At 41.8% G+C, this 25,693-nt stretch overlaps 1 protein-coding gene across 1 annotated transcript in view; it reads left to right on the top strand.

Moving 5' to 3' along the window:
- GPC6 (glypican 6) overlaps positions 1-25,693 on the top strand; it is a 709,291-nt gene that overhangs the window by 665,418 nt on the left and 18,180 nt on the right. The window lies entirely within an intron of this gene.

Raw genomic sequence — 25,693 nt, 5'->3', positions numbered from 1 at the left:
ACTATAGCCGTTTTCTAATTTTTACAAATTGCAAATCATTAAAAAATATAGGGAGGAAAGAATTTTGGTCAGCTAGAATTTAACAGATCATTAATCTTTTCTCATCCCCCCCTTAATCTTGGTTATGTATGTGGCTTCACCATACATGGCCAAAGCAGCTGGCTAGTAACAACAAAACCTTGTTTGTATGATGTGAACAATTATCACCCTGCAAAACAAATGTTTTCTTAAAAACTAGGGATGTTGCAAAATTATGCTGAAGACTTGCCTGCTTGCTTACTCAACACTGTTCCTATAACCGGATGAATCTACTGAGCTCTAGCCTAACAGAATGAGAGAATGGCCTTTTGAGGAACACAAGTGCACTATAGCCATTTTCCATCCTTCCCCACATTGTCCTTTGCACTTCTGACTATGGGGGTGGACAGGAGAAGCACATGGGAGTATGGGTGCTCAGCCTTGCTTCCAGTGAGACAATAGCCGCATGTAGGGTGAGGAGAACCATCCTTCCGACACAAGTGCCATTGTTGCTTACCTGGATGGTGATGGATGGGCCAAGATGGCAGCAAGGTCCCATTGCTCGGTCCCTTCTCCTGCCAACCTAGCAGTTCGAAAGCACATCAAAGTGCAAGTAGATAAATAGGTACCGCTGCGGTGGGAAGGTTAACGGCGTTTCTGTGTGCTCTGATTTCTGTCACGGTGTTCTGTTGTGCCAGAAGCAGTTTAGTCCTGCTGGCCACATGACCCAGAAAGCTGACTGTGGACAAACGCTGGCTCCCTTGGCCTGAAAGCGAGATGAGCTCCGCAACTCCATAGTCACCTTTGACTAGACTTAACCGTCCAGGGGTCCTTTATCTTTACTTTTTTCTTCTGTCAGAAAGCTGAGAGATGGGAATCCAAGAGACTCTGTCTAGGGCAGGGGTCAGCAAACTTTTTCAGCAGGGGGCCGGTCCACTGTCCCTCAGACCTGGGGGGGGGGGGGCGGACTATATTTTGAAAGAAAAAAAATGTGAATGAATTCCCATGCCCCACAAATAACCCAGAGATGCATTTTAAATAAAAGGACACTTCTACTCATGTAAAAACACCAGGCAGGCCCCTCAAATAACCCAGAGATGCATCCTATATAATAAAGTGCAAGTGTCTCGGTTGTCGGGCAGCAACGCCTCTGAGCAGAATGCCCACACTTTTCTAGCGCCCGTTTACTTAACGGGCTGAATGACACTAGTTTTAAATAAAAGAACACATTCTACTCATGTAAAAACATGCCGATTCCTGGACTGTCCGCGGGGCGGATTTAGAAGGCGATTGGGCCGCATCCGGCCCCCGGGCCTTAGTTTGGGAACCCCTGGTCTAGGAGATCTATGCTTATTTACTTGGAAGAAATACCCCCCGATAGTTCATTCCAGCCCCGCACAGAAAAGCAGCAGGGAAAAAAAGACTATAATAGCACTAGCAGAAGCCAGCAGATCAGGGGTGCTCAAACTGTGACCCTCCTGATGGTGTTGCACTCCAGCTCCTGTCAGCCTCAGCCATCATGACCAATAGCCAGGGATTATGGGAGAGGCAGGCCAACAACCTCTGGAGAACAACAGTTTCCTCCTCCCTAGATTTACTGGCTGCTGCTATTAGCAAACCAGTCTCCATGATATGAACTCCAAATGGCAAATCTATGCTGCAGATTTAAAACATTCCCACAAATTTGCCATGCATTTCACTAGTCATGATATATTACTCCTAAGATGAAATGGCGAGAACAGCTTTTCAACGGAGAGATCCGTTTCTGTCTATGAGAAAATTGAATGCGCCCAAAACTGAAACAAGTAATCCTGAGCCTGTCAAATTAAAGTGCAATCACTTCAGCTCCCAATTAACTTTACAATACACTCTTTTACAGCTCCTCTCATAATTAAATAAGCACTTATTGTTGTTAAGTGTCCATATGCATAATGCATCTTCGCTCGCTAAACTTTAATTTAGGAATTCACGTTTCAAACAAAACTTATTTCACAACTACATTAAACATATGAAACTGTGTTCTTGTTATCAATGCCTTCAACCATTGGGAACTCTTCTTTTGTCCCCTCAGACAAAAAAAGAAAGTCTTTTGACAGACCCTGAAAGACACTCCCTTCTTCTCAAAAATGACTTTGCATGCAAAATATAAAAGTGATGCTGTTATGTGTGGTACATAAAAGCAGCTCTTGACTTTCATTGTGAAAGTCTGCATATTTTACCCCCTCTCTTTTTTTACTGTTTTCTAACTCTGCAGCCTATTCAAAGAGTTTCAACAGATAAAGCCTGCAATAACATTTTATTACAAATGTACAATTATGAAAGGGATTCATAACACTTACATGTCTTGGCTATCGGTATAAACTTACACTTTTTTAAAAAATCAGAAGAAGCGTGTTGCTGGGGTTATCTGTTGTCACACACAATCGTAAGAGGTTTTGAGAACTAAAAATATAGAATCACAGAGGTGGAGAAGTCTTGAGGCCATCAAGTCCAAACCCCTGCGTAATGCAGAAAATTCAGTGCTAGAGCATCTAGCCTCTTCTGAGAGAGGAAAAGTGGGTTATGAATTTAATAAAATGAATGAATTAATAAATGAATCCCCAAGAGATGGCTGTCCAGCCTCTGGTTGAAGATCTCTAGATAATTTTTTGCTGCTGCTGCTGCTACTACTACTACAACTACTGCTATTATTATGATACCACCTTTCATTTCAAAAAGAAATACCAGGGTGATATTCACAAACAAATAAAACCAATAGTAAAATGACAATAATAAAACTAATTAGAAATACAGCTGCTGTAATTAAAATACATAGTAAAACGGCTACATTAAAGCATCCACAATTAACATATGTTGGATAAACAAGCCAATCGGGGAAATGCTTTCAAGAAATGTTTCCAAGAGCCGACGGAATGCCAATGCTGCTGGGGCTTCCGGTTTTTCATCAGGGAAGGGATTCCACAGCACTGGTGCTATCAGTGAAAAAGGCCCATCTATCTATCTATTACCTATCTGTCTACACATGCTCACACATATTCAAATTTGAATTTGTGAAAACAAGAAACCTCTTGGTCTTTTCCAAGACTTGCAACGATAACCGATGCAATAATGCCCATGATTAACAAATCTTCCAGACTTCTAAGCTCAGAAACACATAGGTGGCCACTGAGAACCCTTCTCCCTCCCTCTAATTGAGGACATTGCATTTTCAATTTGAGGTGGATAAATTAAATTAGAGTTACAAAATTTTGATTCTTAGTGTGGATTAGGAAGATTCTTAGAGTGGGGGGCCATGGCAAAATAATGATGATGTGGTTATAATACTGTTGAATACATCTGAAATCCTGGGCTTTCAAACCCAAATATATATAACCTTCCGGAATGTGTCTTTACTGGTACTACAGTGAAATAATGAACATCTGGCAGCTCTAATACAGAAGCCTAATCTTTCTAATCAACTTGGCAGAAAATGGGTAGAAGAATAAGCTGCCAGGTCCGCAGGGTCTGACTTTTCAATTGGATAAATCTAGAAAAATTGAGCATCTGAATGTGCAGTTGCAATCATACCGTTGTGCTAATTTCACCCCATGGAGCTGACTTCAGGTGCCTACATCAGTACTCAATACATTAAGAATAAGGAACCCATGGCAAAATGATGTTGTACTACAACTCCTATCAACCCTAATGGGACTTCAATCACCCCAATGGATGGGGCTGGGCTGGTAGGAATCGGCGTCCAAAAACATCTGGAGCGCCACCAATTCCCCAACTCATAGACTTAGAGGAGACTCACTGATTTTAGTGTAAATTAGTCCCATTGAGTTTAATGGTTCTACTCATAGCCAGACTAAACATGGATCCAACCCTTTGTTTTTTAAATAAAACTTCCTGGAGTCTTAATCAAGGGCAGAAAATGCAACTAGCACAGTAGTCTTTATTTTACACAGCTAATTTCTTCTATTCATCCCCTGCCCCCTTTCATTTACAACCATAAATAAGCTGTAAAATGATTTGCCATGTCCCCACCAGGAACATTTTCTTTAAAAAAGAAAAAGAAAAACCTTTAAAGATGGGTTTATTCTTCATTCTACAATAGGAATAGGTATTTTTAAATGTGAAAAACACTATTGCATAGACCAAGTGCAATACTGTACAGTATCTTCTTTGTGTATTTTACCAGGTAGGAGTCAGCTTAACCACTGTAAATTCATAAGACAGGCTGACAAAATGGGGGATAAGTGACGGCTTGAAGCTGTGCTACTTACCAGCAGCTTGACTCCAGGATCATTTTAGAACAACTCATGTCTGTCTTTCCTAAGGATTTGCAGGAGCTATATTGGGCGGCTGGTCCTAGGTGTCTGAAAGGCAAGCAAATCTCAGCATAAATAAGGCAATCTGCTCTATGCATTCCCATTAACTTGCAGTGACAAATTTAGCATTGTGTGACTCTGCCAGATTCTTTTCTGCATTTCTGCAGAAACAGCAGGCAAATAACCAAGCTTCCCGCTTAGCCATATGCTACAGCTAATGGTTATTTCTTCCCCCCACCCTCCCTGGGTAGCATATGAATGGGAAAGCCATGTGTCGCTATTCATCTTTATTTTTTTATTTATTTTAGTTATCTATTTATAGAACTTGTAAACTGAGCCTTCATCCCAAAGTGGATTTCGGAGCAGTAGACATTTAAAATCTACAATAATAATAATACAAAGCCAACATTAAACATCAATATAATAAAAGTGAGAGGAATAAAACCAGTCAACCAGCTGAAAATATAATCATTTAAAATTAGGCAAATAAAAAGGTGCCAAAAGGAACACATTCCAAAGCTTGGATGCTACCATGGAGAAAGCCCTCTTTTCTGCTTATGTATAACACACTTCTCCAATAGCTGGAACAGGGGAAAGTGCCTCCTCTGGTTATCTTAATGTATGTCCAGCTTGATATGGGAGGAGGTGCTCCTTCAGATATTTGGGGCCCAAGCTCTTTAAGGCCAAAACCAGCACCTTGACATTGAACAGGAAGTAAGTATAGTTCCCTCAGAACTGATGTGATTTGGCTCCATCAAGAAAAACCATCTGGAATTCTGTACAAGTTGAAGATTTCGAACTGTTTTTTCTATGGCAGCCCCACATATTGCACGTTATAATAATTCTACCTGGAGATTACCAGAGAATTGTTTACTGCAGCCAGGCTATCCTTATCCAGGAAAAGTCACCACTGACCAATGAAGCAAAGCTGGTCAAAGGTGCTCTGAGCCACTTGGGGTTCCAGTGACAATGTTGGATCAAGCTATTTATCTGCTCCTTTGCAGGAGGGCAACCCCATCCAGAAAAGTTAAGACAGCAGCTTTCCAGACCAGGAAACTATCGACCCACAGTGCTTGTCTCCTCAAGATTCAGCTTCAAATTATTGGTCCTCATCAAGTCCAGATAGTAATTCAGTCCTGTACCTCCATAGCCTCACCTGACTTTGCTGACAAAGTGAAATGGGGTTGGGTGTCATCTAGATACGAAGGACACCTCCCTCCAAATTTCTAAGGCACCTCACTCAACAACTTCATTTCAGGTTTTATTTAGCCATCATGATCAAATGAGCAATCTTCTAGAATCCACAAACAATGTCATCTGTGCTTTCAAGACTTCAAGAATCAAGAAGCTCAAATGTCAAAGTCCCAGTAGTACCCACTTCCAAAACTTTCACAAATCACAGTGAATGGACCAAACCCTGAATCTCCCAGATTAATAATAATAATAATAATAATAATAATAATAATAATAATAATAATTTATTATTTATACCCCGCCCATCTGGCCAGGTTCCCCCAGCCACTCTGGGCGGCTTCCAACAAAATAGTAAAATACAGAAATCCAATATTTAGACATTTGATGCAGTTGGTCCCAGGGCGCAGTATAATCCAAAAAGCTGAACCTAAGCAAGTCCCGAACTGGTCCGTAAATGAATGGGAGACCACTTGAGAAGTCTGCCACTTTGCCCTTCATTGTGAAAGAAAGATGGGATATAAATTTCACACTAATGATTGTGATTTCATCTTTGAGTAGCAGCATAGGACAATCTGAACTGGTTCCAACTGGTGAGAAAGAAAGAGACAGGCAGAGCGTTACCTGAAGCAGAACAAAACAACAAAACAATTGATTGCAACTAAGCCAGAATAGGACCAAAATAAACACAAGGGCTTTGGAAGAAAACTGCCTTTGAGGCCTCCCTGATAATATACGGCCAAATTGTTTTATATTGATTTATCATAACACACTCCAATACTGTACCAGGCAGCATGGAGTGGTTAAAATGAAGTGAGAGACACCCCTGCCGTCATCAAAGCATCAGTCTTTGTCAGAATGTCACCTTTTAAAGAGAAGAGAGAGTGCAAAATGGTCACCTGTGTTTATGGTGCACAAAAGTTCAGAAACCCTGATGTATCTTCACTGCAGTCAGAGTTCTAAAAGTCTCCTTATACAATAATTATCATCATCTTATACATTTATTAATTCGCTGCCCCAATTTTACTTCCATTAAGGTCTTAAGCAGGAAGTGTCTAGTATTATTATTGTGGAAATGTGCCCCTTTCTGTTCAGCAGAAAAGGCTTTGATAACTTTGGCAGGAACCGGGGATGGGTGAGTGGCAGGACACAGAGATTAATGTCAGGAGAGAAAAATTATGAATTCTGTTATTACATTCCTGAGAGTTTGTACTCTGAAGTTTTTAGCATTAGCCCTATAGAAAAGTTAAAACATGCACTAAATTAAAAATAAAACAAAATAAAAGCTAAATGTGATACAGAGGTGGTTTGGGGCTAATTGGATATGTGTATATTGTCAGCCATAATTAAATAAGTCCCATTCACAGTGGTTTGCCAATACTGATTCACTATCTTCTTTGCAGCTGTCTTCTCTCTATAACCTAACACTTTGTCTTGAATTCTTTTCTTTTCTTTTCTCTCTCTTTTGCTTCCCAGAGGACTATCTGGAGGACAATGCAACATGCTGTAAGCTCTGGTATTCTTATTCTTGACTTTCATATCCATTCACCTGTTTCTGATTTTGCTGTGCAAACTCCATCTAGTATCATCTGTGTCACGTTCCCTTGGCTTTCCTGCAAAATGAGTTCATTTCAAGTTTTCAGAAATCTCAGTGTTTGGAACAGGTGATTCAGGTTCTTTTCATCACCCCTCATTTCCCAGAGTCGTTTTCATCTAAGGCAGTGTTTCCCAAACTTCTAATGACTGAAATAATGTGTTGTTGTTGTTTTTACTTCTGCCTTAAAATTCAAATGACATACAGCCGTCATACAGCAGTACAGATTTCCTTTAGACTGTGTTATTACTCCTCTCCAGCACCAAACTAAATGCAGTGCCATTCAAACAATTGTGTTAATGGCTTTAAAAAAAAAGGAGTGCACAAGGAGCCTTAGAATCTGATCGGGACTCTGGTGTGGGGAATAGGGGGGCTTTAACCCTTTGGCCACTGCAGTGGTTGCAAATCTCCCTGTGTGGAATTTCCTTTTTCCAAAGCCATTTGTGTAATTGCTCATCTCGTTTGGCCCTCAGGTGTCTCCATCCTCTGCATGAATCTGCCTTTGCTTCAATCCATTCTAATTGTTGCAGACTCTACTCTTTAAATGATCTGGAAAGGACTGCATGAAGTAAAACTTACTTTCAGCAAGGCCCCAGAGTAAAATTTCATATTTTAGGATAGTGGGTAGATAGTGCAATTGAAGAGATATAAAATTCAGTACACTTCAAAGGTACATGCCCCCCCCCAAGCTACATTTAATTTATTGTAAAAAGGAATAGAATCAACACGGTACTTATTTCACAATGGAATTTGTACCTTTGACTTGCATAGCTAGTGCACAAGCTCATTTGATTTATTGTTTGTAGCAAACGTTTCTCTGTTCGTATAACCAGTGTTTATTTCTGAGCTGGACAGGAAAAAATATAGGTCATGGTAAGAATGAAGTCTGAAATACAGGCAATTTATCACTTTCCATAAAGACTCAATCAGCGCATGCCAGAGCAAGATATTCTCACACATTTATTTATGTGTCACGTACTTATGCAAAGTGATTTCACAGCTCCTGTGCCACCTTTTCCTGTTTTATCAAGGGTTGTGGAATAGAATCTATCCATCTCATAGTTTGGGCGCCACCCAGGAAAACATAGTATATCCTCTGGTTAGGCTTATGAAGTCAACTTTCATAACAGGAACATCCAAGGGGGAAATATGGCAGTGCTTAATTTCAACAACTGCTTTAGTTGATGTCAGACTCCAGAACTTCTTTCAGTTGCTTAGTGGGTCAAGGAAGAGCTATGACAGAGGAATTCCTTAATGTCATCCACTTAAGCTGGCCATTTCTCCATCTGTTGCATCACTAAGCCAGGAGGAAGTGAATTGTGTTTGAAGGGGGGATGAATCTGAGTCAGCTGCCTGGGGCACATCAGCACACTTGTCTCAATAGAATACATTTAATCAGTCTGCAGTCACCATAATCCTGTAGCCAGATTTCATTTACAGTTAGCTGGTGTATTGCAATGTAGCAAAAAAAGAGAGAGGGTTTTTCTCTAGCATCGTTGCTTAAACCTGCAGACGTACAGTATGTCTGAGTCAGGAAGTCTATTAATACTCTAAATATACAATTTGTCTCTCAAGCATTCACAGAATATAAAGTAGAATAAATTCATATTTAATGAATGCAAATGACGTCTAGTATCTTTAACATCACGGGACGGATACAGCCTTTTCCGCAATTCTTCTTCATGGGTTTATGTAGATGTGGATACGGAATACGGAATACAGAATACTTAGATGTGACAACAGAATATGTTAAAGGGGCAAGACCTCGTATGGTCTCAGTCACACCTCCAAGTCAGAAAATAACAGGTTGAAAGGAAACCAATGATGTAAACATGCCAATGTTTTCACACTGCTGGGTTGCTAAGCTGCTACAGGTGCCATATCCTCATGCATAAAATGGAACATATCATGGATGAGATCACAACAGAGGATCTTATCTCAGTCAAAGCATACAGTTTCCATTTAGCAACCTCCGCCTGTCTGTCTGTTCTCTCTGTGAGAGACAATGATGGAGTTGGACGCCTTTAGAAATCATCCTTAATCATGGGTGTAGCACATCTTGAATGTGAAGAGTGATCCCTAATCTTAATCATGTTCTTCCCTGCAACATGGTCTCTCACTGTGCTATTCCAGAGAAAACTGATGTTGATAGAACACAGTTTGCCCATTCAAATGAGCCATGGGCAAATGTGGGGTTTCAATCCTGGCCTCCCAAACAGAAGAACAAGATTGGCCTACTAGAATTCCATCAACCGTCTACTTTTGTCAGAAGTGGTGAGCCAACACTGCAGTTTTCCTCACCCCACACTCTCCGCCACAGCTGCCACTCTCTTGTCAGAAATCACACTGCAGCATTATGCACTAACTAGTATCATGAAGCCCGTTAAATTAACGGGTGCTAGAACAGTGAGCTATAATTGGTGATGGAATATGTGTATTGTCATCATGTCTTGTTTGAGAACTTCCCTGGTACCATCATGGTCATTAACAGAAACACATAATTTCCCTGGAGGGACTCCCGATTTAATTTTACCAGGAATGTGTAAATAAACCCTTCTCCCCCGAGTCCTAATTCCCTCCTTGTCCCGCGCGCCGCCAGCCAGCCCCACCCCCGCGCGCGCATTCCCTTCCTCTCAGACCAACCGTCTCTCCTGGTCCCCTCAGTGCCCGACCTACCTCCGGACTGATGTAGGAGACAAAGGAGGGCGAACTGGCGGGGGTGGCACTGCCAGGGCTCCGGCCGGTGCCGGCGGGCGGGGGTGGCAACTGCGGCTGTGTCGGCAGCTCCTCCCAGAAGGACTCCGCGTCTTCCTCCAGAGCCACCCTGCTTCACCTCACGTAGTTAATCCCTCCCATCACAGCAAGCGGCAAGAGCCAACAGTCCCGGCAGTGCACGTGAGCCTCCAAGTCCCAACAGCTGTCTGTGGGGCACATGCGCAGTAGCGCAATCCCACGGACACAGGGACTGGATGCAGAGACACTTGGATATTATTATAGAGGATTGCAGTTTCTGGACCAAGGCCAATGGAATGTCATTGGAATTCTACTCAATATTGATCCAGAGCAGATTCCAATGTATCGTTAGCAGAGTAAAAACTTAAACACGTTGCAGGATTCCCAAAAAGTAGACCAGATGTAATTAATATTTCATCCAGCAGAGCTTTAGTGCTACTGAAGGCAAAATGAGCATAATGATCACAAATCCAATACATTCAGGATTGGCACTGTCCATAAGGAATCCAGTTGCAGCAGACTTAACTTAAACTTGCAATAACTTATAAGAAGTCTAAAACTTAGCACTAAGCATACAGAACGCCACACCAGGAGGAAAAGAGATAGAAAGAGAAAATGAGTGAAACCCAGGCTCCTTCTAGCCTATTATTATTGTCAGCATGACCTTGACAGAAAGAGATAAGAGAACCATTTAAACCAGCTGTACTCAGCTTCTCTTAAGGAATAACCCAAACACCATGAAACATCTGCTTGTTTCTCAGAGAAGCTTCCAGAAGCTTCCAGAACCCTCTTGAATTAATTAGAATAGGAAAGATCTCTACACATCAGATCAATACTTTCTGTACTAAGACATGCAAACTGACAAGGAAGCCCCATGGAGAGTTCATTACAGTAATCCAGTCTTGAAATCACCAATACCTGGACCACTGTGGTCTACAAATGGCCTCAGCAGGTTAAAAACAACAACACCTGGTTTGAAGCACGAGGGCATGGGGTTCAGAAACCCATTTCCCTTTGTGCCTGATATCTATCTCAAATTGTAGATTTGGTGGCACCAGGTCCAGTTTCTGAAACAAACAACAATCACAGAAGTTCATGTGATGCTCAGTTCCTCCATAAGAGAACGTCTCACAGATGAAGGCTGAACATTAGCCTTATTTCCCAAGATTCTGACAACTGCAGATAGCAATGTTAAAAGTCAAGCTGAATCCTACAAGAGAAAGTTTAGCTGTTGGATATCAATTGAGAAGGTTGTCCCAGCAATATTAGATTAGATGCTGGGGTGTTTTTTTTCTCCCACTCATAACTTATTACTAGATTCAGTTGACAAGGAGTTAGATAACAATGACTTTCGAAATCCTGCAGAGACATGCATGCAAGCACACCTTTTTAAACTGCAATATTATTCCAAAAAGCAGCCAACTACGTTTGCATTATGCTAATTCTGATGCTTTGCTGCTGTTTAGCATATGAAGGCGCTGAACTACTTCACCACGACGCTACTTAAATTCTGATGTTTCATAAGAATCGCTGTCCAAAAGAAACCGGTCGTTCAGCTGGCGATTTTTAGCAATATTCTACTGTAATAACAACCATGAATCTCTGGAGCTAGGTTTCCTCGCAGCCTTCTTCTTTGGCTAAAGAAAAAATTGCTGATCGTAAAATAACTTCTATCTAAATCTCTTCCATAGAGGAACCTGTTACTCCTGGTTTAGTTCTCTTCAGTTCTGGGAGGTTTTCAGTTCAGTAATAGTAATTATGAAGAATGGATACATGAAACAACTGAATAGACTGCCCAACAGCGAGGAAACTTGAGCCTTTGAAAACAAAAGCTATGGTGACAATTGACCTTTTCTATAACACAGTAACAAGGGAACGGGCTCTCCCCTGAGGTGCAGTAAGTTTTCGATTATACAGTACCCCATTCTGCATTCTGAAGTCCTCCCCGGGGAGGGCTATAGCACCTCTTTTTCCTAATGTCTGAATTGGCTTCACAATTCTTATTGTTGGTTTAGTATGAGCATAGCAAATGTTTCAGGATTCTGCTTTTATTTAACCTCATTCTAGATTGGCAAAACTAGAGGCAGTGACTTCCCTCTGACGGAGGGAAGGCAGGGAATGACACGGGTGACTCACACCCGGTTGGGAATGTAAATCTCATTTGACAACGCTGGTGTCGTTTGTGTCGAAATCATTCCAGGAAGAAGTCACTTGAGAACCGGGGTGAATATGATAAGTGAAATTAAATCGCTTTGCTGCAGTCTGAATTTATCGCAGACAAAGAAGGCCAGAGCTGCAAATGGAAAACCCCGATTTATCTATCCTCTTGATACTAGTTCTCCCAAGCCGTTTTCAGCTTTTTGGTTTTAACAGATGCACTGCTTGAGTAGTCATAACAGAAATGCGCTGCGGAAGATTTTGCCTTTGACAGACACAGTCATAACAGGAAGTTGGTTTACAGCAAATGAAAAGTGATTTCCCAAGCCAAACATATAGCCCCTAATACATTTCTCTTTGGCTCGTAATGGACATTTGACACTTTATGGACTTCTAGGGATGTTACTAGTGCTTAGAGAAAAAAAGTCAGATACTGAAACTAAAGGGATTTATTTACTTTTGCCGCAAGACTTGTTCTCTCCGTGAACTTTCAGGCAAGGCCCAAATGGTAAACAATGGTACTGAACTCATGAAGATGGCCAGAGAGCGTGAAGTGGAATATGCACACACACAAAATTAAAATGTTGTGGAAATGCTTTTAAAAAAAAATGTTTTGAAAAATGTATTGTATTTGCCATAGCTCGCCATCACCCTCTACTGTCACATTTGTATAATGCACTTTACAACACGTTACAAAAACATTTTATTTGCAGCTGTATAGCTGAGTCCAGAGAATGAGACAGAAAGAGAGAGAGGTTTTCTCCTTCCCCAACCATTTGAAGATGTCTAACATTGAATAGAGATGCTGTTGCCTTGTTCGCACCACACCTTTCTCTCCCCACTTGCAAAGCTGGCTCTGGGTATTTCCCCTCACGTCCTCACATCACAGTGGCTTGCACCCATTGCACCTGGGTGGAATGAAACTTACTCCTTTCCCCTCCCCAGAGCCAAAACCGCCATCTAACACAAGGAAGAAGAGCACTGTTAGTGGCAGAAAGGGGTGAACAAGTGGGAGGAGGAGGAGGAGGAGGAGGAGGAGGAGGAGGAGGAGGAGGAGGAGGAGGAGGAGCTGGTACAGCCACTCAGCCACCTGTCTGTCCTATCTAAGTTTAGTCCTCACCTGGGCTTAGCAAAGCAGTGTTCTCTGTTCTGTCAATCATTCATTCAGTCTTTCAAGGACATTGCACCCCATCGCTCGGCCAGAAAAGCTTACAGAGTGGCTGAATTAATGAAAATAGCACAGACCTTACCCTCAAGCTTACAGTTTAACAAGACGACTCACAAAAGGAAAAAGCAGGAAGGGAAGGGGCAATAAGCAAACTCAGGGATTGTGGATGGCACAAAGTTCTTACAATGATCAGCTTGGGTGGAAATGTGCTATTCACAGCTCAGAAAAAGCGGGCCTCGTGGTCCCTGAGAACTATAGCCTGGACCAAACCTCTCAGAAGCAGATGTGGCCAGGAGATGTTTACTTGAGAGGATGAGACCTTGGCCTTCTGGGGCTTAACTGGAATATACCAGTTTCTTGTCACTCCAATTGTGGCAGTGACATCATGGGAGACTACTACCTGCAGATCAGATGGTCCTGCCATGGTTGCTTACAGGGCAATTGATTTGGTGAGCCAGTTGATTCTGAAATGGCCCAGCCCTAGTGATGTGGGCAGTGAATGTCTGCTGCTTCCAGCTGCCTAAAGAAATAACTGTATTTTCCATTGTGGCATCTGCTTCCATATTGCTGGCAGAAAGTAGTGGAAAGGTGTGGCTTCTTCCATTGCCCTTCTTCTTAAACCCACATGTATGTTTTACAGGAGGTGATAGCAGGATCTCAGTACTGGGAGAGACATTTTATACATGCTCAGATATCTGTAGACTGATTCTCCGTTTGCAGCCATCACTAAGAACTAGACCCATTTTGATGTATACTGAGATAAAGCCAACCTGGTTCAGGGTCATCTTCTCCTCTTGTGATGTCTTTCATGTGATTCTGAGAATGAAGAAGCATTATATTTAATTGTACAGAAATGTATATGCATGCGGTTATGTCCCAGCTTGGAGCTTGTGGCACTGATTGCAAAAAGAGGAGCCTTGGGGTCAGCCAGATGTTCAACTAACTCTGGCGTTAACTGAAGTACTGGGAACTGTGATTTTTGCACACCACACATGAATGCTCCTGGGCTGAATCTGGTGCACAGTTACTCCTGCACAAGCCCTATTTGAAACAGTGGAATTTTACTGTGCAAAACTGATGACAAGACTGCATTCCTAAGTGCCTTTGGTCGAAAACTGCAGAAAGTCAAATGCAAAGTTTCTCACTTGAGTAAGAGCTAGCAGCCTTTGTTTGAAAACTGCAAAACGCCAACTGCAAAGGCTCTCGCTTGAGTGAAAGCTGGCGGCTCTCTATAAATAAAACATTAAAGATGGATAGGTAATATTTCCTGTATGCAGATTGCCGTTTTATGTCAGTGTATTTGGCAACCCACCCATTTAAGATAGATGATGTCTGACTTAAGCCTTAAATATCCATAATATTAAAATCTGGTTAGTATATCCTGCGCAACAATATATGCTTGCTTAAGGAATAAGGATCTTAAAAAGCAGAGACATCACCTTGCCGACAAAGGTCCGTATAGTTAAAGCTATGGTTTTCCCAGTAGTGATGTATGGAAGTGAGAGCTGGACCATAAAGAAGGCTGATCGCCGAAGAATTTATGCTTTTGAATTATGGTGCTGGAGGAGACTCTTGAGAGTCCCATGGACTGCAAGAAGATCAAACCTATCCATTCTGAAGGAAATCAGCCCTGAGTGCTCCCTGGAAGGACAGATCGTGAAGCTGAGGCTCCAATACTTTGGCCACCTCATGAGAAGAGAAGAATCCTTGGAAAAGACCCTGATGTTGGGAAAGATTGAGGGCACTAGGAGAAGGGGACGTCAGAGGACAAGATGGTTGGACAGTGTTCTCAAAGCTACGAACATGAGTTTGACCAAACTGCGGGAGGCAGTGCAAGACAGGAGTGCCTGGCGTGCTGTGGTCCATGGGGTCACGAAGAGTCGGACACGACTAAACGACTAAACAACAACAACAAGGAATAAGGATGTGGTGTTTTAATTGGAGTCAAGTGACAAGGCAAAAGAGTGGTCCTTGCCTTGTGCTATTTTCAGAGCAGATTTGTATGACGGCGATCTGGAACTGACATCCATCCCGTTAAACCCACCTCTGTTTTCTGTTTGAGTCTGTAGCAGACACTATCTGTACGTTAAGGGGATAGAAAACAGCCAAAGCTACGCTCCCCCCTTTCAAATTCCCTTGATTAAAATGGGAGAGTTCAGGATGTGCATCTCACCCACTGATTTCGGCTTTGGCTAGATTGTCTGTAGCCATGGTGGACAGAAACGTCGCTTTTGAAAGTTTTTTTTGATTAAAAAAAACTCAGATATTTAACATTTTCCGAAAGAGTCAGCACATTTTATGCTAGTAAATTGCATTTCACCTAGGGCAGTTGTGGCACCGAAATTTCTAGGCCCTGGGATTCCATTGGCATATATAAAATTGGCAGGAAGGCAAGCATATAAAGGATAATGGAGAAAATGCATTTATTGCTGTCATTTAAATGTCATTCTGCTTTAGACAATATATTTATAGCAATGAGGCATTCTGATGCTTCATATTGTAAGCGTTGCTCCTTTTATGACTTCCATGTCATGTTTGCTTAGTAAAACCAATTTTTCTGCTCCACTCAGTTTTATAGGGTCAGCCTGGTATGAGAAAATCAAATCTCTCTGCCTCTCTTTCATACATCATCATTTGGAATCACCAACGATTCCCGTTCAGGAACCAGCACTTGTTTTCAGCTACAATATTCAGTTTATTGCAGGGTTGTGGTTTGTGAAGGAGAAAGGAGTTTGGGCTAATTCTCCCACCCCTCGTTGGCTGGGTGGGTAGGGAATAGGCAAGGTAAAAGGCTTGTGCCTGCAGAACGACAACTTTGTTTCATAGAATTCACATTCCGTAAGGAAGTAAATCCCCATATTGGGCTTGGAGCAGTAAAGCAGGCCTGTTCTGAGCAAGAGGGGGCGGAGCATGGCGTGCCAGAGCAACATGGCTGGGCAGCTGTGACACCGAAACACTTCTGTAGCATAGCACCCCTATCGCCAGCCTGCTCCCCAACCTGCCTTCAAATCTGACAACCCCAAACCCCAAAGGCCTAGACATCGCGGGGATTCAAACCGCCGACCTTCTGATCGGCAAGCCCTAGGCTTTGTGGTTTAACCCACAGCACCACCCACATTAGACATCATTTAAACTTGGCTTTAGAACCACAATGCTGCCCTTTAGATAAGTCTTTGGCTTCTTCCCAGCATGAAGTTTTCACCAAAGAGGATAGTTGTTCCATAATAATTACCTGTGTGGGGGGCTGGAGAGTATAGGATCTGCAAAATATGCAATGGGAACATCCACCTTTTCTCACAAATTTAGTCAAAAATAATGAAGCACAGCAACAGGATTACTGCTAAATATTAATTTTTTTACTGTTGGTTTCCTATCCCTCAGATCAGTATTCCCCAAAAGTAAGAAATGAGGCTGGTTCGTTATTTTTAGCAGTTGCAGTCAATTTGTAACCTCAGGTAAATCGCTATCTCATGCAGTGTAAGAAATCAATCTACCTTTTCATTGAACCAAACTCCTTTCTCTTCATAAGCCTGCTCTGAACTAGCCTCACAGACAAAAAAAGCAGGGGCTCTGAGACCTCAGCTGTCTTGATAACGCCACAGGCTGGCATCTATGCAGCTCAGACATCTGAGACTAGACTCTCACTTAAAAATTTACCAAGCCACCATAGCCGCTGCAGAAATGAAATAATCAGTATATGGCTGACGAGCAAAGTAAGAAAACAAAATACAGTAACCAAAAACGCACCGAAACCAGCCAGGTTTTCAGCCTGCCTATACCAAAGCTAAAGCCTACCCTCCAACATTTCTCCTATGAAAATAGGGATGTCTTATTCAACAACAACAACAACAACAACAACAACAACAACAATAATGTTATTATTTATACCCCACCCAACTGACTTGGTTGCCCCAGCTACTCAGGGCAGCTTCCAACGTATATAAAAACATATTAAAACATTAAACTTTTTTAAGAACTTTCCTTTCCAGGGCTGCCTTCAGGTGTCTTCTGAAGGTTGTATAGTTGCTTATCTCCTTGGCTCGGGGGTTGCATAACTCCATACCCTCCAACATTTCTCTGATGAAAAGAGCATCTTAAGGGAAAATGGGACATTCCGGGATCAAATCAGAAACCGGGACGTCTTCTCTAAATCCGTGACTGTCCCTTGAAAATAGGGACACTTGGAGGGTCTGTGGATTTGCCGGTATGGGTGCATTACCACTGCAGTTTATTCCATTCCCCCCCAATGTTTCCCTAACTGTTAATTTCCACATTACATTTGAGATTCCACATGACTGAAAAGCCGCTTCCAGAAAAATAATGAAATGTAGTGCATGTTTAGCATTCATTTCCATGTTATTTGATTCCAGGAGGGAAGGGTCATTTCCAGCCTCCTTAACAGGGGAAATTGTGGGAGTAAAGCAACAAAATTTGGGGCATACTGCTCTTTTCATGAAGGAATTATGGAGGACAGAAGAAGCACACATGTGCGAAAAGGGTGGGGAGCAGCGGCATTGTTCAAGGTGTTTATTGTGTCACACCACACCCAGTGCTGGATTTATGTATAAGCTAAACAAGCTAAAGCTTAAGGCCCCACTCTCTTGGGGGCCCCAAAAAAATTAAAGGAAGAAAAACTGGATGTACATTTCCAAAATATAACATAAAAAACAAATAAAATCAAACCTACATACAGCAAATGGCTTTAGATACTTATTAGGTCCATAAATCACCATATAGCATATATTCAACACAAAAAAACAGCGGCAATTTTTTGTTGACAAATCACAGCCATGTTCACAGCCCCTTCCCTCACGCAACTGTTTTAGAGAACTTAGTGAGGAATGGTTAGTTATTATGTAAAAAACGTTCAAGCTGTTATCAAGGTTTGTGGGGAAAATAAGGAATTGAGACATGAGAATATAAATTCTTTGTGGCACATTTGGACTCACGGAAGGTGTTTTTTATTAATCCTCTGATAGGAACTGAGTATTTTTTTATGAAGACCTTTATAAAGAATTACACCAGCTGCAGGCCAGTTGTTTATCTAGGTTGGAGCCTTTATTTTTATCTGCAATTTAACTTCTCCCCCTCCCCTCTTTTTATGGTAATTTGAATTCTGTACTCCAGTTGATGCAGTGACCATGTTACTAGCTTCATAAAATATGAAAATGAAAATCTCTGACAAGCCATTTCATCCATTTCTATAGAGGGTCCAACGATGTTTGTATAAGAAGAAGAAGAGTTTGGATTTGATATCCCGCTTTATCACTACCTGAAGGAGTCTCAAAGCGGCTAACAATCTCCTTTCCCCAACTCCCCCACAACAAACACCCTGTGAGGTGGGTGGGGCTGAGAGACTTCAAAGAAGTGTGACTAGCCCAAGGTCACCCAGCAGCTGCATGTGGAGGAGCGGAGACGCGAACCCGGTTCCCCAGATTACAAGTCTACCGCTCTTAACCACTACACGACACTGGCTCTCCAATAATACTTCCCATATTGTTTTATGGCCTGATTCACTGAGTATAGACATGTATTGGCATGAGGTTGCGGAGGGCAGAGGGTTTTCCCCTCGTACTAAGACAAGCTCAGCAGCAGAAGCCGCTGTGGTGGGGTAGTCAAAAGTAAATACAATATTACAGATATGTTAGCATTTCATGAAATAAGGATCATGAAATAGGGAGGAGTGATATTCAAGTCCAGTGAACCTGCAAGAGATTTGACCATTTCCCAAAAGGTGAGAGCATTTTTCCAACGAACATCCAATAGGCAAAAGAGAGAGGAAAAGTCTTTGCAGGGGGTGAAGCAACTTCTCTTATATGCAATAAAAGGCCAACTTAAAGCAGTATGAAAGATATAGAAAATATGGCAACACCCAGGTCTTCCTTATCTCCTGTTATATAGCATTGGTCCTAAAGATTGCCCATATTTCACGCAATAATTTTAAAAGGCAGAGGGCCTTCTCGGTGGTGGCACCTGCCCTGTGGAACGCCCTCCCATCAGATGCCAAAGAGAAAAACAGCTACCAGATTTTTAGAAGACATCTGAAGGCAGCCCTGTTTAGGGAGGCTTTTAATGTTTAATAGATTATTTTATTTCATTTTTCTGTTGGAAGCCGCCCAGAGTGCCTGGGGAAACCCAGCCAGATGGGCGCGGTATAAATAATAAATTATTATTATTTATTAGTAGTAGTAGTAGTATAAAAGCAAACACAGCCTTCCTCACAAACTCTTCCCTGGTTCTCCTAGAGGCAATATATTACCACTCGGTATAAACATTGCAGAGGTCTGCTGGTTTGGACTGCAATCTATCCATCGTTGCAAGTTTTTGATTTATTGTACGATGCTAGGTCAGCAATTTTTTTAAACAAAAAAATGTGAATGAAGACTCCATGTTTATGCAGCAATTCATAGCTGCCAAGTTATCCCTTTTTTTCAGGGAAATTCCATTATGCTGAATAGGCTTCCTCGCGAGAAAAGGGAAAACTTGGCAGCTATGCAGCAATTATCCAGAAGAAGGAAGGTCACCATAGATCTCCACTCTAAAAAGAAAATAAGGGGTGACAGCATCAGTTCCCGAATCTGCTTTTGAACAAAAATCTTATGAGTCTTTGAGTTCATCTGCTATTGTTAGTGGGGGCGGGATGGATTTGTTTCATTCTTATTTTCATGTCATCTAATTCACATTTCCCAAACAAATAAGTGACCTGAAACAGATAATCCTTTGAAATTTGCACTTCTCTGAACTTTGCGACACTGTTCTCCAACCGAAAAAAGGGGGGGGAGAATGCATACTAAACAAAGTGTAATTTAGGAGGATACCTGCACACACAAAAAAAATCAATATATTAATGGAAAGAGCATAGATAAATACATTACGTTCAGGAAAATTGCTTCAAGAATTGCATACTAGGTAAAATATGCAGTCACAATTTGTTGTGCAAAAGAGGCAAACTGATATTAAGATTTGCAAAACAGGAAACTGAAGTTGACAGATTTATTCAGCCCTAGCTATCATAGGGAACACTAAGGATCCCATAGCAAAATTGTGGGAATCACCAACAGAAACAAGTGGAGAAACGAAGTCTGTAAACCTGTCTTTTTGTGCTATACATAACACTGAAGAGTCACTGAGCAACAAAAAAGCCATGGAGCTCCCATGTTGTTGTTGTTGCTTAATATGTATTTATTCTCAATGTTAAGAAATTCAAGAACGATAACAAAAAGAGAGTGATTTCCGAGGGCAAATAATACATCATCTATAGCATTTGATCCTCAGTGACCATGATTAGCAACACTTAAAAGGGTCTGTGTAAGTGCTAGTCCCTTACCTTTAAAGTGATGGTGGTTATTTGATATGTGTTGATAACAACCCTATAATAATTATGAGGAAAGCAATTACAAGAAATGCCCTTGAAGTGCGCTGCTTTTGGGCAATTTAATCCTACAGGTTCGATAGCAGACCTTTCAGCCTCGCTGATAACCTGCCTCTCTTCTTTCTTTCTCTCACTCAGTCAGTGTCACTGATTCAGATGCAGCCTGTGAGACAAAGTGGTTTTCTTCTTTGAAACTCGAAGTTTTGTCCTTTGCCCAGTTTGCCCAGAATGGAGGGAGGGGGACCTGTTATGTTGGGCAAGGATTTTGAAGTAGTAGCTCTGACGCTGAGAACAGTAGATCTGAAATATCTTTAAAAACTGCTTACAGGCTGTGGATAGCTTTTACATTCTTACGTTGTGTTTTTCACGTGTGACTTTTTGCAAGTGTAAAACTTGGGCTGGACTGAATGCCATTGCAATTACAGCTGCTTCTCATCAGCTTTCCATCCCATATTATTATTATTATTATTATTATTATTATTATTATTATTATTAGAGAGAGGGCTTGCAGAGAGCAGCCCACTCTGCTTACTTCCATCAGATGGGAGAGCAGCAGCAAGTCTGGGAGTTTAAATCAGGAACAGGAAGGGTTAAGACGGGTCCAGGGCTCTGCAGAGTCCTGGTGGCTCAGCTCCAGGTTGGTAGCAGGGAAGCAGGGGAGGAGCTAGCTTCAGCAGGGGCTGGAAAGGAGGGAGTAAGTAGAAGGGCACCTCAGGAGCCTGTTTTGGGACCACGGAGGACCCATAGAGCAAGGAGGAGGGGCGTTTGGATGCCCAGTCTTAAAAGGGGGGTCAGAGCCCACGAGACGCCATTGTGGGCTTCTGCCCCATGCAGAGCAGACATGATTTGAGACATCTCACCACTGTATATAGCATGCACAATAAAACTCTGAAAATCCAGAGGATGTGTGGAGTGCTTACTCGGGAGTAGCCAACACCCATCTGTGACAATTATTATTATTATTATTATTATTATTATTATTATTATTATTATTACAGTGGTAACTCAGGTTAAGTACTTATTTGGTTCTGAAAGTCCGTACTTAACATGAAGCGTACTTAACCTGAAGTGAACTTTCCCATTGAAAGTAATGGAAAGTGGATTAATCCATTCCAGATGGGTCCGCAGCCCTGTATGTCTTCTTGATGACTGATCATGTTCTAGTTCTGCTTTGTATTGCAAATCACACACACACACACACACACACACACAAACACACATTTCATACAAAAATTCTGGTTGAGCTTTTACATTCTGTCTATATTTTGCTTTGCTTCCTCCTTACACATCAGATCCAGTTAAGAGCCTTGCTGTGTCTGTCCTGTGGGGTGCCTAAAGACTAAAAATTACAGTTCTATATTCATGAAGACCTACAGTAAATCAATTGCCCTAAAGACTCTTCCCCAGATTCCCTCATTTGCTTGAAAGACCTGTCTTAGCCAAGCAGGTTTTCCCCCTTTATTTTCAATTTTCCCGTCTATAATGCCGTTGACTTTGATGGACAAATGAAATATGAGAGGCTGTGACAGATTTGACAGGACATGTCTTAAGCCTGGATAAATTACAGCTACATGAGAACTAAGCTTCACTTAGAAAAATCCAAGATAAGAAATATAGCAAATCAAAGATGTTGATCACTTTGATGTCTACATCAGGTAACTGAATCCACCTTTTCTCTTGATGAACTCCCAGTTCTCTGCCCATGTTCTTCACATTTTAGACTGTTTAAACACAACAAGGCAGAAATTAAAAGTCTTTACCTTTGACTCCTTTGCAGTCTAATTCTATGCATCTCTCCAGAACTAATCCCCATTAAGTTCAATGGGGTTTACTCCCAGGTAAGTGTGCATTGGATTCACTCGCAGAATGTTGCCCTCTTCTCCCATTGACTATATTCCTCTTTCTGCTGCCTGCTTAAATTTCCATTACTGGGAAATACGAAATGCCAGTCTCCTTTTATTAATTCCCATCCAAGAATATGCACAAATTGGAATCGCTTGTTTGTATTTCTTTGGTGGAAATCAGCCAAAGGAAAATGTACATTTTTAGGTGCTTGCTGCAAGTCACCTTGAGTTGGAACATAATAACCAAACTCAGCAGGGAGTGCAACAAGAGGTTACAGCGCAGAGTATTCAGGAATTCAGCAAGCCTCCAACATACTTCTCCATAATCCATTCCATTTTTCCCCATCAGTTTTCCATCTAACCCCCCAAAACACACACACAATACTTCATCAGCACCCCGTGCTCGTTGCACTCAGCTTGCTCAGTTCTCATTAAGCTGATATCCCCCCTAAGGTTCTCATATATATATGAGAAAACTTTGCGGTTCAGATAGCTCATCCTTTTGCGTGATTGGTGCCATTTTGGCTACATAAAGCTTCACCATGGCGGAATGAGCTTACTGTTTATTATCTTATATACAGACAATCTCAGAGATTCATTTGTTTAATTGGAGGACTTGCTCCCGTTCTTGCATTGCTGCGGGGCAGCGAGGAGAGTTCACTAGCAGGTCATGTAACCATATATCCATCAGGGCCTTGTTGTTCCTTCAGCAAAGCCTTTTCCTGTTCTACCCATTATATTTGGAACGTATTTTGTGCATGACTCATCCTTAAAAGCCAAGCATAACTTCCTTTGCATTGGTTACCTTGGAAAACCTGGTCCTTGTTTTAATTTGACCGCTGTGTGTGTGAAATCTGATATTTGAAGGAAGGGCGTGTATGGTGTTCATTGAATTCTCCCTTCTCCTCAGAAATGCTCCTGAGGGCAGGATTCTTTGAGAAAAGTTTGGTCCTAATGCCTTATGGCTCAAGAACCGTCAGTGCAATCCTTCAAGGCTCCTCTGTGTGTATTTAAATCCTTCCTGCCTTTAGGAAAGAGAGATTAAAAGCTGTTGAATAAAACAGTGTAAACTGGCACTGGAGTATATTTCTAAGGAGAAATGTGACCAAAGTTGTTGCTGCTGCTGCTTATTCCTTTCCTTCCCCTTCATCATAAGGTCCATGGGTAGGCTACTGACAAAGTAAAAATGCAATGTTAAAAATCAGTTAAAACAATTAACAATCACAATAATAGGGTATCAGCATCAGGGGCGTAGGAAGATAGGAGTGGGGGGGCGGATCGCCCCAAGCAACGTGATCCCAGGGGTGCAATCGCTGCTGCCTGCCCCCAAAAGGCGTGCCCCACTCTAAAATGCAGTGCACCCCGCCCCAAAATGCATGCCACGTCACTGTGCACGGCATGCCCCGCCCCAAAACCCGCGCCACATCACTGGGGGCAGGTCGCCTGCTCTCCGCCCCCAGTGGCGGAGCATGAAGCTCAGCCGTTGATCAGCATAAAGAGGTGTGTCTTCAGCATACACTGAAAAGTGTTTCAGCTATTTGATGTTATTATTTTATTATTGTATTTCTATTCCACTTGATATATTAAAAAATATCTCTAAGCAGTATACCAAAAACTGAAGCAACAACAGACAACTTAAACAAAGTATTGCAAAAAGTGCAGTTACATATAGAAATGTTACATTAATACAGGCAGAGGGCCTTCTCGGTAGTGGCGCCCACCCTGTGGAATGCCTTCCCATCAGATGTCAAGGAAAGAAACAACTATCTGACTTTTAGAAGACATCTGAAGGCAGCCCTGTTTTAGGAAGTGTTTAATGTTTGATGTTTTATCACTTATTGTTATTATTATTATTCTGTTGGGAGCCACCCAGAGTGGCTGGGGAAACCCAGCCAGATGGACGGGGTATAAACAAATTGTTGTTGTTTTTGTTATTTTTGTTGTTGTTGTTGTTAATAATAATAATAATTTTACGTATACCCCGCCCTCCCCGGCCAGAACCGGGCTCAGGATGGTTAACACCAATAAAATTACAATAAAACATAAAAGAAAAAGGAAAAACTGTTAGTTAAAATACAATTTAAAATGCAGCCTCATTTTAGTAGTAGCCCATAAATCAAAACCATAAGGGGAGGGAAACATAAGGGTCAGACTGAGTCCAAACCAAAGGCCAGGCGGAAAGATGTCAAATCCTGCAGGGCCCTGGTCGGGTTCCACCAAGTCGGGCTCAGTACTGTTGTTGTTGTTAAGTTACTAGTATAAAAATCAATATCAAATCAGTTTCCTTCTGAAACAAATTACCTCTCAGCCTCTGGGTTCTCACACAGGGTCCAACGTTGCGGAAAATAACACAATTATTTACATGTTGAACTCAGTTCTAGCAAGTTCCAGCTGGGAAAAAAGCCCTGACTATTATTATTTTAATTTTTAAGTAGGAAGAAACTGAATTTCAGCTACCAAAAGGTTCTCTAGCTGTTTCTTTAAATATTAGAAACCAGCCCCTGTTCGCATTTTGGTGAGATTGCCTGACTGGAATTTACTACATTCATAGTGCATGTTTCTTTAATTTTTATTTGGTGTGCGGTGCGGTGGAAGAGGGGTGGTCTTACACGGCGAATATATACCAACTCTATATCAGGGGTCCCCAAACTAAGGCCCGGCGGCTGGATGCGGCCCAATCGCCTTTTCAATCCGGCCCGCGGACGGTCCAGGTATCAGCATGTTTTTACATGAGTAGAATGTATATTCCTGTGTATAAGACTACTTTTTAACCCAGGAAAATCTTCTCAAAAGTTGGGGGTCGTCCTATACGCTGGGTCGTATTTCTTATATGGCGAGTATATCCCAAACTCTATATTTTAACTGGAAAAGTTGGGGGTCTTATACGCCCAGTCGTCTTATACGCCGGAATATATGGTATTTAAAATGCATCTCTGGGTTATTTGTGGGCCATAGGAATTCAGTCATATTTTTTTCAAAATATAGTCCGGCCCCCCATAAGGTCTGAGGGACAGTGGACTGCTGAAAAAGTTTGGTGAGCCCTGCTCTATATTTTAACTGGTAAAATTGGGGGGTCGTCTTATACACCCAGTCATCTTATACGCTGGAATATACGGTAATCAGAATTAAGCCCAACTGAGTTCAATGGGACTTACCCCCAGGTCAGCTTCAAGTCCTCTGAAAAATCCTTCTGGGAAAAAATTTATTTCACTACCAACAGCTGGTGGAGTAGAACCAGCCTGTTGCTTTAACCTCTATAGCTCAAATTTGCACACACAGAGAACTCTATCCCATCATTAAATGTTC

The sequence above is a fragment of the Zootoca vivipara genome, chromosome 4, assembly GCF_965207765.1.
Source record: "Zootoca vivipara chromosome 4, rZooViv2.hap1.1, whole genome shotgun sequence".
Taxonomy (NCBI): Eukaryota; Metazoa; Chordata; class Lepidosauria; order Squamata; family Lacertidae; genus Zootoca; species Zootoca vivipara.
The sequence above is the reverse complement of the archived record's forward strand: the minus strand, read 5'-3'. Positions and strand labels throughout refer to the sequence as shown.